At 37.9% G+C, this 15,483-nt stretch overlaps 1 pseudogene; it reads left to right on the forward strand.

The window, feature by feature from the left end:
- LOC107701979 (multiple epidermal growth factor-like domains protein 6) overlaps nt 1–15,483 on the forward strand; it is an 81,663-nt pseudogene that overhangs the window by 42,217 nt on the left and 23,963 nt on the right.

The following is a 15,483-nucleotide window of genomic DNA, read 5'->3' on the forward strand; positions in this document are numbered from 1 at the left end:
GTCTGTTTTAGTCAAGTCTGTTCATGCCTCATCAAGTCTGTTTTAGTCAAGTCTGTTCATGCCTCATCAAGTCTGTTTTAGTCAAGTCTGTTCATGCCTCATCAAGTCTGTTTTAGACAAGTCTGTTCATGTCAAGTCAAGTCACGGATTATTGTTTGGATGTTTGGATCACACTGTAAATAAACTGCACTTGGGTTCTCACTTCAACTCGTCTTCAGTGGACTGATTTATTACACATATTTAATGATTTAACATGATAGATAGATAGATAGATAGATAGATAGATTATGGCATATTTAGTCTGTTAGTTAATGCCACAGTCTAAACATTGGTTAACTCACGTGACTCTGAAAATCCTCAAATACACTGAAGAATGCTGGAATTTGGTCAAAGTTTAACCCAGTTTCTCTGCTTGTATATAAACCTCTCTCATTGTGTGTATATAATGTGTTTGGCCACTGGTTCTTCATATCCATCTGAAAAATGCCACTGCGAGATTTATTAATCTTTCTGATGTTTCAGATATTTGTATTCATCCTACACATGGTTTAGATCTCGTAACTCTTTCATATTAACCCAAATCCTGCTTCACATATTTTATATGCATTTGAATGCCAGAATATAAAGGCTGCAGCGGTTTGTTTGAAACTCTGCCGGCTTCATGCACAGGTATATAATGTATATTTTATTTATGTAAATAAAAATGATTATCAGAAAAATATTGGACCACATAATACAGCAATTATCCAATGAGAATCAAGCAGGCTAGAGAGCCAAACAATTTTAATCCTTTTATATGACTTCATGGTAGACAAAATTAGAACAGCAGAATTAATACCACTCAAAATGATTACATTGGTGCATAAGTGTTGTGAAATACATGAGATGCAGACATAGGAGAGAGAGTGTCAGCTGAAGGGGTTTTAACAGGCAGGGAAGGAATAAAACCTGCTGTTTCAGTCCATCCCTCTCAGACTGCTTGAACTTTCGTGAGACATTTTCTGCTTTTTCAATCATAGACACATAGTCAGGTATTTATGATTCAATATCTGGTAAATCATGACAGGCTGGTTCATGCTTTGTCTCTTGTGTATGGGGCTTAATTTTCATCCAGCTGATCTGGCCTATTATTCTGGCTATTGGAATCATTTGAGACACTGCCATAGGCCAAACTGTTTCCATGGATACAACCGATTCACTATGGGATACCAGATACCAGGTGAGAACATTTATTGGTCCATTTAAACTGAGGACTTCCACCTGAGATGTTCTGCATTAGTGTCTAGTAATAATTTCTGTATTGTTAAGAAATATAATGGAATAGGTGTTCCAAATATTTGTATTATTTATATGAATTAATTTCTACATGTATTATATATTATATTAGTTAACAAAACTGATATACATAGAGTGCTGGGTAAGTTACTCTAAAATGTATTAATTACTAGCTACTAATTATATCTTTAACAGTGTAATTAGACTTCTGACCTAATTACTCTCTCTCAAAAGTATTGCATCATTACTTTCTAAATCCCACATCAACCTCGACCAGTTGAACAGTACAAGAATAGACATGAAACTGCTCTTTTAATTCTTTCAAATAAATAATATAAAATTGCATATATTATTCTTGAACTGACCAGAGTATTTAAAAGGAGAAGGTTACATTAGAGACATACATTTTAACATTAGATGTAACGTTTTCATGTTAAATACACTGTTTTATGTAGAATTGTGTTATAGTCTATACAATATTTAATGCAGTTACATTAGAAGTAACTGTAATTAAATTGCATAAAAAATAAGAGCAATCCCTTACTTTTTCAAGGGAAAAGTAATTGGATTACAGTAATTAGTTACTTAGTAATGCATTACACCCAACACTGTATACATATTATCTTTGTCTCTTATGAAATTAAAATACATATACATTCTGAAGAAAATGTGGCTGGTTCTTGCCACAACCCACCAGCAAGTCTCTAAGATGTTTTGATTTCTCAATTAGTAAGATGATTAGCAAGCATCAATGATTATTTTCATGTTTAAAATGTCACAGTCGTCACTGTACTAAAACATCTTGTTAACAGTATAAGGTCGTCTGTCATCAGCGCAGAACACAGTCAGGAACTTCCTCCGCTGACTCAGCGCGCCGGTCGCCTCAAGCTACATCTATAAACGCTGTTTAGAGTTCCAGAGTATTCAATAGAAGCCAAACCAAATGCTTTCACCAATGTGGGGAAACATTTCTTGGTAATTTAATTAAAACCCAAACCAAACAGCAATGTAGATGGAAAGTCAGCTCTGGTGGAAAGTCTTTCCTGGCTGGAGACACTTTTCTGGCACAGGCATGAATCAGTGGCTCAGAATCAGCATGCATAGTTGAAGTATTACTGCAGCGTGTGGGTTACCCTGATTCAAGTGACGGATGAACCAGAACTAACCTTTGAAAAGCCAAGCCAGATATTGGAGTTCAGAGGGCTGCAGCAATCAGCAAAATTGGTGAATGTTGTGTTTTGGCAACTGCTGTTGCTTGTGCTTTCCAGGCTGTCATTATAACCAGAATCTGGGGTGATGAAAGATGCCACATCAGTAGGAAATTAAATGTCAAAAGAGACTTCAGAAATTCAGTTCAGTTCCAGGTTTGTTTGATGTTCTTAGCGTTGGAAAGAAAATCACGAATTGTTTCAAAAACGACAAGCAAATGGAACGTTTTACACATCTCCCCAAAGATTCAGAAGAGATCTCAATTTTGTCTCAAACTATGCTCAGATTTGCTCTGGATATAGGATGCAGATGTGTACATTTTTCTTATTTTGTTTAAATGTCATGTTTTTCCCATTTAGTACTGCCCTTCAGAAGCTACTGAAGATACTTACATGTTTCCCAGAAGACACAATAAGTACAGTTTAACCTGATCTTCAAATTTAGAAAGTCTTTACCCCCAGATGTAAAACAAATGGCCACTTATCTTTGTTTATTTGTAATCTCACTGCTTAAGTCTATACAAAAATAGTTTGGTTATTTATTTACTCCTGATGTCAGATGTTTTTCCCAGGCAAGCAGATTCTGTTTTGAATTTGGACCAACTGATTTTGTGTGCAGAAATTAGAGGTGGATTAAAGATGTACAGGTACCAGGCCTTAACTGAATCTGATGAATGTTTCATAACACAGTATTAAATTGTGTGTTTATATGTTCTTCCGTAGATATTGACGAATGCCAGGTGCATAACGGCGGCTGCCAGCACAAGTGTGTGAACACCAGGGGTTCGTATCACTGCCAGTGTAATGCTGGATCTCGACTGCACGTGGACGGACGCACATGCATCGGTAAAACAGCCAGACCTGCCCAGGCTCATGTTTCACCACAAAATCAAAGGACATCAGATCTGGTGTAAAGGAAATTAAGCCTGTTTTTAGGACCATTAACATGCGAACATGTAACATGTGAATTACTGTGTGTCAACTATCATTCTATCCATCCATCTATCCATCCACCCATCATCCATCCATTGTTCTATTGTACTATCCATCATTCATCCATCTATCCATCGCTCTGTTGTTCCATTCATCCATTGCTCTATCTTTCCATCCATCCATTCGTCCATCGCTCTTTTGTTCCATCCATCCATCTATTGCTCTATTGTTCCATCCATCCATCCATTCATTCCTTGCTTTATCGTTCCATCCATCTATTGCTCTGTCATTCCATCCATCCATCCATCCATCCATCTATTGCTCTATCCTTCCATCCATCCATCGGTCTATTGCTCTATCGTTCCATCCATCCATCACTTTATCATTCCATCCATCCATTGCTTAATCGTTCCATCATCCATTCGTCCATCGCTCTATCCTTCCATCCATCACTTTATCATTCCATCCATCCATTCATCGCTTGATCGTTCCATCCATCCATCATTCCATCCATCCATCCCATCCATTGCTCTATCATTCCATCCATGTGTCTAATGCTCTATCGTTCCATCCATCCATTCATCAGTCCGCCATTGCTTTACAATTCCATCAATCCATTGTTTTATCGTTCCATCCATCCATCCGTTGCTCTATCATTCCATCCATCCATCCATCCGTCCACCATCCATCTATTACTTTATCCTTCCATCCATCCATCCGTCTATTGCTCTATCGGTCCATCCATCCATCACTTTATCATTCCATCCATCCATTGTTTTATCGTTCCATCCATCCATTCGTCCATCACTCTATCGTTCCATCCATCTATCCATCCATCCATCCATCCATCCATCCATCCATCCTTCCATCCATCACTTTATCATTCCATCCATCCATTGCTTAATCGTTCCATCATCCATTCGTCCATCGCTCTATCCTTCCATCCATCACTTTATCATTCCATCCATCCATTGTTTTATCGTTCCATCCATCCATTCGTCCATCACTCTATCGTTCCATCCATCGCTTTATCATTCCATCCATCCATTGCTTTATCGTTACATCCATCCATCCATCCATCCATCCATTGTTCTATCATTCCATCCATCCATCCATCCATCGCTCTATCGTTCCATACATCCGTATATTGCTCTGTTCCATCCATCCATCACTTTATCATTCCATCCATCCATCCATCGCTCTATCGTTCCATCCGTCCATCACTTTATCATTCCATCCATCCATCCATCGCTCTATCGTTCCATCCGTCCATCACTTTATCATTCCATCCATCCATCCATCGCTCTATCGTTCCATCCGTCCATCACTTTATCATTCCATCCATCCATCCATCGCTCTATCGTTCCATCCATGTGTCCATCCATCCATCTATTGCTCTATCCTTCCATCCATCCATCGGTCTATTGCTCTATCGTTCCATCCGTCCATCACTTTATCATTCCATCCATCCATCCATCCTTCGTTCCATCCATCCATCCCATCCATTGCTCTATCGTTCCATCCATGTGTCCATCCATCCATCTATTGCTCTATCCTTCCATCCTTCCATCGGTCTATTGCTCTATCGTTCCATCCGTCCATCACTTTATCATTCCATCCATCCATTCATCGCTTTATCGTTCCATCCATCCATCCATCGTTCCATTCATCCATCCCATCCATTGCTCTATCATTCCATCCATGTGTCTAATGCTCTATCGTTCCATCCATCCATTCATCAGTCCGCCATTGCTTTACAATTCCATCCATCCATCCATCGTTCCATCCATCCGTTGCTCTATCATTCCATACATCCATCCATCCATCCGTCCACCATCCATCTATTACTTTATCCTTCCATCCGTCTATTGCTCTATCGGTCCATCCATCCATCACTTTATCATTCCATCCATCCATTGTTTTATCGTTCCATCCATCCATTCGTCCATCACTCTATCATTCCATCCATCTATCCATCCATCCATCCATCCATCCATCCATCCATCGCTTTATCATTCCATCCATCCATTGCTTTATCGTTCCATCCATCCATCCATCCATCCATCACTCTAATGTTCCATCCATTCATTGCTTTATCGTTCCATGCATCCATCTATCACTCTAACGTTACATCCATCCATCCATCCATCCATTGCTTTATTATTCCATCCATCCATCCATCGCTCTATCGTTCCATCCATCCGTATATTGCTCTGTTCCATCCATCCATCACTTTATCATTCCATCCATCCATCACTCTAACGTTCCATCCATCCATCCATCCATCGTTCCATCCATCCATCCCATCCATTGCTCTATCGTTCCATCCATGTGTCTAATGCTCTATCGTTCCATCCATCCATTCATCAGTCCGCCATTGCTTTACAATTCCATCCATCCATTGTTTTATCGTTCCATCCATCCATCCATCCGTTGCTCTATCATTCTATCCATCCGTCCACCATCCATCTATTACTTTATCCTTCCATCCATCCATCCGTCTATTGCTCTATCGGTCCATCCATCCATCACTTTATCTTTCCATCCATCCATTGTTTTATCATTCCATCCATCCATCCATTCGTCCATCACTCTATCGTTCCATCCATCCATCCATCACTTTATCATTCCATCCATCCATTGCTTTATCGTTCCATCCATCCATCACTCTAATGTTCCATCCATCCATCCATTCATTGCTTTATCGTTCCATGCATCCATCTATCACTCTAACGTTACAGCCATCCATCCATCCATTGCTCTATCATTCCATCCATCTGTCTATTGCTCCATCGTTCCATCTGTCCATCCATCCGTCCATTGCTTTATCATTCCATTCATCCATCCATCCATCGCTCTATCATTCCATCCATCCATATATTGCTCTGTCATTCCATCCATTCATCACTCTATTGTTCTATCTGTCCATCGCTCTATCGCTCCATCCCTCTATTGTTTCATCCATCCATTCGTCCATCATTTTATCATTCCATCCATCCGTCCATCGCTTTATCATTCCATCCATACATCCATCCATCCATTTCTTTATCGTTCCATCCATCCATTCGTCCATCACTCTATCGTTCCATTCATCCATTCGTCCATCACTCTATTGTTCATTCATTGCTTTATCATTCCATCCATCCATCCATCGCTCTATCGTTCTATCCACCCACCCATCTATCTATCCATAATTTCATTGGCAAAACAAGTTCATTTAGATGTTACCATCTGAAAAAAAATCATTTTGATTTAACTGACATAATGTATTGTACAGTGCAGTCCTCCTTTAAAGGTACAAAGTGAGAGAAAGAGAGAATGACGGACAGCTAATCAGACACACAGAGGATGGAAGTGGAGAATACTATTACAGAATAAACTGCATTTATGGCATGAATCTATCTGCTTTATGTGTGCCTATAGAGACTGATTTATAATTGAGAAGTTTAAAGTGATTTTCGCTGAGTTCCTTCATTCATGTTTTGGTTGGTTGAGTCATTGATGTTTCTGCAGCAGGAGTCGTTTGAACTCGGGGTCTGCTAGGGTCAAACACTTCACAAAGAGTCTTTCCTTTATTATGACTCGTTTGATCTTAAATTGAACAATAACAACCCAGTATTGTCTTCTCATAGCGTCTCCACCTGTGTGTCTTTCTGTCTGTCTGCGTGTTTAGCCATCCACTCCTGTAGTGTTGGGAACGGTGGCTGCGAGCATTTCTGCGTCCAGCAGACAGCAGGTCATTTCCAGTGCCGCTGCCGACCTGGTTATAGACTCGACGTGGACGGGAGACATTGCAAATGTGAGTAAGACCAAGCTGATGTTCAACTGCAGGACTTTCTCATGAACATTACCTATTTATGATAGTAGCATGAACTTGAAGACATATTTACAATCATAGTTGTTGACAGTGGGATTTAAGCGAAATTAAAATGCAAAGCACAGGTGGAGACAGACTGAATGTGTTACAAGCAAATGAGACGTGTTTATTTTATACTGCTTTGTTATTATGGAACCTCTTCCAATTAAAACCAACAAATAAATGTTTTTTAAAAGAATAGTTGTGTAAAAAGAAATGGTGTGTATTCCTTTAAAAAGCATTTATTTGTCATGTTCAAAGCACACTTTTAATTTTCTAGTGGAACACACACGGTGAAGTTAGGCAAAGTTTTTCTGCTTCTCTTTCCATAAAACAAACATAGTGGCTTTGAAGCTTCATAATGGACAAAGCACCATAAAAGTAGTCAAAATTGCATTACAGTTTGTATGAGAATGATGTGAAATTTGTTTAACAGTACACATTTTTTTTTTCTGTGGAACACAAACATAGTAGTTAAGCAAAGTTTTCATTCCTTTTCCTTCAATACAACACACATAGGGGCTATGAAGCTCCAAAATAGACAAAACCATAAAAATAGTCATAATTCTGTTACAGGTTTTGGAAAGCCATACTAATTATAGTTATTGGTTACTACAAATGCTCCAAGTTTAACACCAATTATGTCAAACTCCATTAGTAGGATTGGATGAATTTTTGCAGTGAAAAACAACTTTTGAAACAAGAAATTTTGGCGAGAACAAAGCTATTATATAACTTGAGAAAACTTCATTCAGCATAAAGTCATTCAGGTTTGTGTCAATATAAGGGAAAGTAAATTATGTTTTAATAGTTTAATTTCTTTCACTAGCAATGAATACAGATCAAATTTGACTGTATTGATCTCCACGCACAGATATGAATGTGTTTGCTCTGATGAACAGGTCATAGTGGAGCTGTTTGCTGTAAGGTTGAAGCGTTTGTCAAACATCATGGACACGTAATGCATGATAACTTCTATTCCCAGATGCATGTAAGTGTCCTAATGACAGCGAATTAAACTGAGGTTTAACTCTACAAGTAATATAAAGCATTCTTTTTAATGTCTTATTGTTCAAATGTATTTCAAACCAAGCGTTTTCATCCTTTGAAGTTCTAAAGAATCACAAAAACTACCTGAGAAGATTTAGTGGAAATATGATTTTGGTCTTTGGGATGATGTTGCCCTTTGATTCACTTGATGACATAATATCACAAACTGGTGACTTCAGCAGGGACATGTCTTTGTGTCTCGTCTCGGAGGTCATCCAGAGTTGAACACAGATATGTCTTTCTCTGATGAAGGATCATGATTGCAGAATAATTTCTGCCATTCTGTTTCTGTAAAAGTGTAATTGTTGGCTGCAGACAAATCGTTTCACTGCAGCTGTTGGACGGACAGAAACATGTTAAACACAGAGTGTGTGAGAGAAGTTATTCAGAGCAGCTGGATGAGGATGATGGGACATTTGTGTTACAAATATGATAAATAATCTCACAAAAACATGTCCAGGTCACCCCTAATAATAATAATAATAATAATTACATAAATAAAATAAAAAAAGAGAAAGAAAAAAGTATGAAAAAGTGTTTTTATTTCACATTTCTTCCCAACATAATATAGGTATGTATGAAAGCCATTGTATTACTACAAAAGAAAATTGTCATGATGCAAATTGCATTGCATATTGGTCCTAAAAATACATTATATACATGTGTGTGTATATATATATATATATATATATATATACTGTATATACACACACACACACACACACACACACAACATTGACAATGTTGTTTTCTTGTCTTTAAAACTTTCTATAAAATAATTGCAATGCAAAACAAACAAATAAAAAGAAAACGAAAAAATGATGCAAAATAATTTTAAATTTGTTCTATTGTACTATGTGGTGAAATATGAGGGGGTTTTTTTCAGGTTCTGTGAGATTAACCCTCTTAGTGCCAACAACCTAAAAATGGCATTAATAGTAAAGCTGTAACACAGTCCGTTCTTGTGTTATCAGCGGAGAATCCGTGTGTGGAGCGAAACGGCGGTTGTTCTCAGGAATGCCACAGGGATGGAGATCAGGCCCGCTGTGGATGTCATCCAGGTTATCAGCTGGCTGAAGATGGCAAGACCTGTGAAGGTAAAATGTACCTGGGATTAGGGCTGCACGATAAATCGCATGCGATATTTAAGGCGCATCTTGTCAGTGTCAAGTTCATATATGATCGTGTCAGTGAACAACGGCTCTGTGTAGTAAATGCTGCTCCATGTAAAAGCATGCACGTGATAAGAGATTTACCACTGATTACAGAACCAGCTTTACTGACAAGATGCGCATTAAATATCGCATGCGATTTATCATGCAACCCTACCTGGGATGGTGAGCTATATTTAGTGTGGATTATAGAGTTTGTGTCAGATGCTTATAGAATAGAAAACTTACATGTCATTAATGGTCATCATGTCTTCATGCTCAAGTGATCTTTAAAGTGTAGCATATGTGTTTGTATGCGTGTTGTCTTTGCATCAGACATTGACGAGTGTCAGACGGGCCAGGCGGACTGCGCTCACGGTTGTCGTAACACCAGGGGATCATTCATGTGTGTGTGTCCCACTGCCTATGAGCTGGGTGTTGATGGCAAGCAGTGCTATCGTGAGTATGATCTGAGACTGGACAGACCCTGTCAAATCGCATGCAACACGTCTCACATACATGTGCTCAAAACAAGAAAAGGCCATTAAGTCATTTGTTTCTCATCATCTGTAGTGTAAATTATAGAATAGAATGAATTATATACATATATATATGCAAATATAATATGTGTGGCATGAAGTGGTCAGGAGTTTGAAAATTACCAATAATAAGAGAAATCCTATAGTCGACTACGCCACCCGGAATACACCGGGACATAACAGCCCTAAGCAAAGGGACACAGGTTCATTGCCAAAGGCAGGGTGATATAAAGACAAAATAATAGATATAAACAAAAATCACTATTAACATACAGTTAATAAAAACACATACAACACTTCACACAAGGTCTCAATACATCACACGTCTTTACCAGTAACTTACAAAACAAGTACAATACAATAAGATAACAAAATAAAGAGGGAGGTGGCCAGCAAAGACCCTCAGATTTCTATCCCACACTCAATACCCATGACACACACTCGTGAAAAATCTAAAATATTATACACAGCACTCCATGTGGACACGCAGTACAAGGTACCATGGCCAACCCCTCCCACCTAAATCCACGCAATACACATGGTCGCTCACCACGCAGGATTACAACTACTTGCAGGCCCATATCTGAAAACTGGCCAACAGCCAGCACACAACAGACAGGAGGATAACCCAACTGCTAGCACTCATTCAAAGCGCCACATGTCACAAAGGGGCGGTACCAAGGATGATGCATCCCAAGCAACCAAACACTTCCCCCTTTTATATGCACAACACAGGCACTAATTGGCTCATGAAACTTACCCAACTGACCAATCATGATAAAGTACAAACACTGATAAGTTCACCTGTTGGGTAACGCCAGCCAATCATACTGGGTCTATACCTCACTCTGCTACATATGCACACAAATGTGTGGGTGTATATGTGCGAGTGTATATATGCTGTTGAGTGGTGTGAAATAACCACATCAAACTGGAGACGTGCACTCCAGCTTCACTTCTGCGACAGGCGCTAGTCAAACGAACACGGGAATGGTATTGTGCTTGTAACGCGTGCTCTTAAATTGCATGCACAAATGCGCGAGAGCACACTGTAGCCTGTATCATTTCATATCAAAGTGCGAAAGAAACTACGAGCATGCAATGTCCTAGTTATGTCGTCAGTTAAGTCCTGAAGTTACCAAAAAGGCGACTAAAGCTGCCTTAAAACTATGCATGCATGTAAGTATTGTTTTTATGAGTTACATTTAAGAACGTCTCTGAAATGGTTTTCTAAACTGTCCTGGAGCAGCCCAGCACTGTCTCCTTCATCTAACACACTCGATTCAACTCGTCAGTTCATTAGTAGAGACTTTAAGACCTGAAGTGAGTCAGAAAAGTTAGTGTTGTGAGAAAGTATGATGCCTGTCAGATCCGCATCATGTTCAGCAGCGGCAGCTCTTAAAGTAATAGCAGCCAAATAGCCTAATTACCTAGCTGCTGTGATGTCTGTTAATCAGAGAACAAAAGACAAATGAGGAAATCAAACATTTTTGTTGCTTTAAGGATTAATCTGTTTAATTTAGAATTTAGTGTTTGATAACTTTATTCAATTTCTGTATATTTCCAACTTGCTGAAGGGCACATGTAGCTAAATATGACATTTATTATAATGGGTTTATGTGAAGATTTTTTATGTGAAGTTCACTTAAATTAGAAGTTATTTTTTAAAGTCTAATAAATGTTAAAATTGATAGCCCTCAGTTATACTGTAATGCTGAATGGCTATAGTCAATGTTTAAATATTAGGGGGGAAAAACAATTTCAGATATCAGTAGTATTGGTATCAGTGACACTGGGCTTCGGTCATAAAAAAAGATGACATTAAATAAATATTAAAAATATACTGTATTTATGTTGTTTGTACATTAATTTGAAGATTGAATGTGAAATATTGCAATATAACAGTATATGTAAAAACTTTAATGTTAGGTGGGATTAATTGCGATGTGCATTTAATTTGTACATTTTTTTTAATCGATTGACAACACACACACACACACACACACACACATATATATATATATATATATATATATATATCTCTGCTACATATGCACACAAATGTGTGGGTGTATATGTGCGAGTGTATATATGCTGTTGAGTGGTGTGAAATAACCACATCAAACTGGAGACGTGCACTCCAGCTTCACTTCTGCGACAGGCGCTAGTCAAACGAACACGGGAATGGTATTGTGCTTGTAACGCGTGCTCTTAAATTGCATGCACAAATGCGCGAGAGCACACTGTAGCCTGTATCATTTCATATCAAAGTGCGAAAGAAACTACGAGCATGCAATGTCCTAGTTATGTCGTCAGTTAAGTCCTGAAGTTACCAAAAAGGCGACTAAAGCTGCCTTAAAACTATGCATGCATGTAAGTATTGTTTTTATGAGTTACATTTAAGAACGTCTCTGAAATGGTTTTCTAAACTGTCCTGGAGCAGCCCAGCACTGTCTCCTTCATCTAACACACTCGATTCAACTCGTCAGTTCATTAGTAGAGACTTTAAGACCTGAAGTGAGTCAGAAAAGTTAGTGTTGTGAGAAAGTATGATGCCTGTCAGATCCGCATCATGTTCAGCAGCGGCAGCTCTTAAAGTAATAGCAGCCAAATAGCCTAATTACCTAGCTGCTGTGATGTCTGTTAATCAGAGAACAAAAGACAAATGAGGAAATCAAACATTTTTGTTGCTTTAAGGATTAATCTGTTTAATTTAGAATTTAGTGTTTGATAACTTTATTCAATTTCTGTATATTTCCAACTTGCTGAAGGGCACATGTAGCTAAATATGACATTTATTATAATGGGTTTATGTGAAGATTTTTTATGTGAAGTTCACTTAAATTAGAAGTTATTTTTTAAAGTCTAATAAATGTTAAAATTGATAGCCCTCAGTTATACTGTAATGCTGAATGGCTATAGTCAATGTTTAAATATTAGGGGGGAAAAACAATTTCAGATATCAGTAGTATTGGTATCAGTGACACTGGGCTTCGGTCATAAAAAAAGATGACATTAAATAAATATTAAAAATATACTGTATTTATGTTGTTTGTACATTAATTTGAAGATTGAATGTGAAATATTGCAATATAACAGTATATGTAAAAACTTTAATGTTAGGTGGGATTAATTGCGATGTGCATTTAATTTGTACATTTTTTTTAATCGATTGACAACACACACACACACACACACACACACATATATATATATATATATATATATATATATTTCAGTAATGTTTTTCATTTAACATTTTGTCAAATTTAAAAGAAGTTATAGAAGTATAAGTTTATTATTATGAAAAATGCTAGAGAGAAAATCAAAGTCGTAAGTCTAAACAAGTTGTGTTCCAAATTTGAGGTTGATACCTCAAAAAATTAGCTTTCAGTAGGATTTTCTTTGGGAGCAGTACCAAATGTTTCCACTAGATGAAATTAGTTTCCCATTCATTTCCAATGCTGTGTGTGGGTGTGTTTTCACTCTCAGGTATCGAGATGGAGATTGTAAACAGCTGTGATCATAATAACGGTGGTTGTTCTTATCACTGCGAACATTCAACCAGTGGACCTGTGTGCAGCTGTAACCAAGGATACCAGCTGGACGTCGACCACAAGACCTGCATCGGTAAAGAAAACTAATGTGACCATTTCCTGTTTTAGTAAGTAGTTTACAGTAAGCATGTGAGGTAAAGGTGTGTGTGTTCTCGTCTGTCAGATATAAACGAGTGTGTAGACGGCAGCTCGTGTTGTGAGCACGACTGCACAAACTATCCTGGAGGTTACGAGTGTTACTGTACAGCTGGATATCGACTGAATGCTGATGGATGCAGCTGTGATGGTACGACATTCACAGAGAGAGACAAAAAAAACATTTACAGTGATTTAGGAATCTAGATCTAGATGTGTGTGATTACAGATATAGACGAGTGTTTGGCTGCAAACGGAGGATGTGATCACACGTGTCAGAACAGCGCCGGCTCCTTCCAGTGCTCCTGTAGACGCGGCTATCGTCTCGATGAGGACAGACACTCATGTATATGTGAGTTTTCAGCCTGTCATGAACCTCCTTTCTTTTCATAATTATTTTTAATATCAACAATAAATGAATTTTGAGCTCATTGAAATAAAACATTGCAGATAAAACTGTATATGAGAGATTCATCAAATAGGGGAAATTATAAAAAATATATTATTATATTATATTATATTATATTATATTATATTATATTATATTATATTATATTATATTATATATATTATATTATATTATATTATATTAATACATCAAATAGGTGAAATATTCTGCCAGCTAGAATGATTTTGAAAAATAAATGTATCAAAAACAATAATTCAAGTTTTAAAATATATATTTTACGATAATTAGTGTATAGTATGTTTTTAATGTAAAGGTCTGTTCTGGTAAAGTGGGTGTTAACTGACTCATTGTTGGGAAGTGATTTAATGTAAAAACTTAATTTAGTTTAATCAAGGTCATGATAACTGCATTTTGCAATGATGTGATCAGATGAGATCTTCATTCCTTGACATATTTTAACATAGATAACATGATTCTATTTGACTGAAGTTTTCAAGATTTTAAGTCGTAAAACACCAAAAATTAAAGATTTTCACAGAAATTGCAGATATTCAAATATAGTTTCTGAAATGTAACATTATTAAAGTCCATATAGTACATTTTAAGCAAACGTAAAGGCTAATTAAAGTAAATGTGTGTGTGTGTGTCAGTGCCAGATAGTCAACATTATCAAAAACTTCGACAATAAAAAAACTGTTGACAAATATTTTTGTTGTCAAATAGTTGCTTGATATCATTTGACCTAATGTAAGTGCCTGCAATAACACAGTTTGACCAAAAATCCATTTCAAATAAGCTCTTTGCTGATTGGCTTGTGCTACAAAGCGCCATGCAAATTTCCTGCTCGAGTTGAAATTCATCGATTTAGGTGAATGTGCTGTGCGCTTTCCTCTCAATAACAAAATAAAATAAACATGCAATAAAAATGCCAGTGGTGAGAAAACGTACTCGGTTACTAACGTAACCTCGGTTCCCTGAGATACGGGAACGAGTACTGCATCTTGCTTAAGACGCATATGGGTAAAAGCCTTTTTTCTCCTGAACTGAAGCCTATTTCATTCACGCAGTGAAACTGCACGGCCATTGGTCCGGCATGAGATCAGTCAGACCGATTGCTTATTCCCTGACTCCGCTGTTTCCTTCTCCGAGGCTCGCTGAGAGAGGAGAAACGGGAGAGTTGGGCTGCTTTCCGTGAAGGCGGTCCGCGCGTGGAGAAGAGCGAGACTCATGCTCGAGTGAACATTCTGTCTCAGTAAACGCATAGCTCATTGCCCTTCTGCGGCGGATCTGAGTGCAACGGGGAGAGCGAGCATGCAGGTACAGTGCCGGCATGCGATCGCTCAGACCCGGTTGCTTAGCTCCCTGACTCC

The sequence above is a fragment of the Sinocyclocheilus anshuiensis genome, unplaced genomic scaffold, assembly GCF_001515605.1.
Source record: "Sinocyclocheilus anshuiensis isolate Anshui unplaced genomic scaffold, SAMN03320099.WGS_v1.1 scaffold262, whole genome shotgun sequence".
NCBI classification, from domain to species: domain Eukaryota; kingdom Metazoa; phylum Chordata; class Actinopteri; order Cypriniformes; family Cyprinidae; genus Sinocyclocheilus; species Sinocyclocheilus anshuiensis.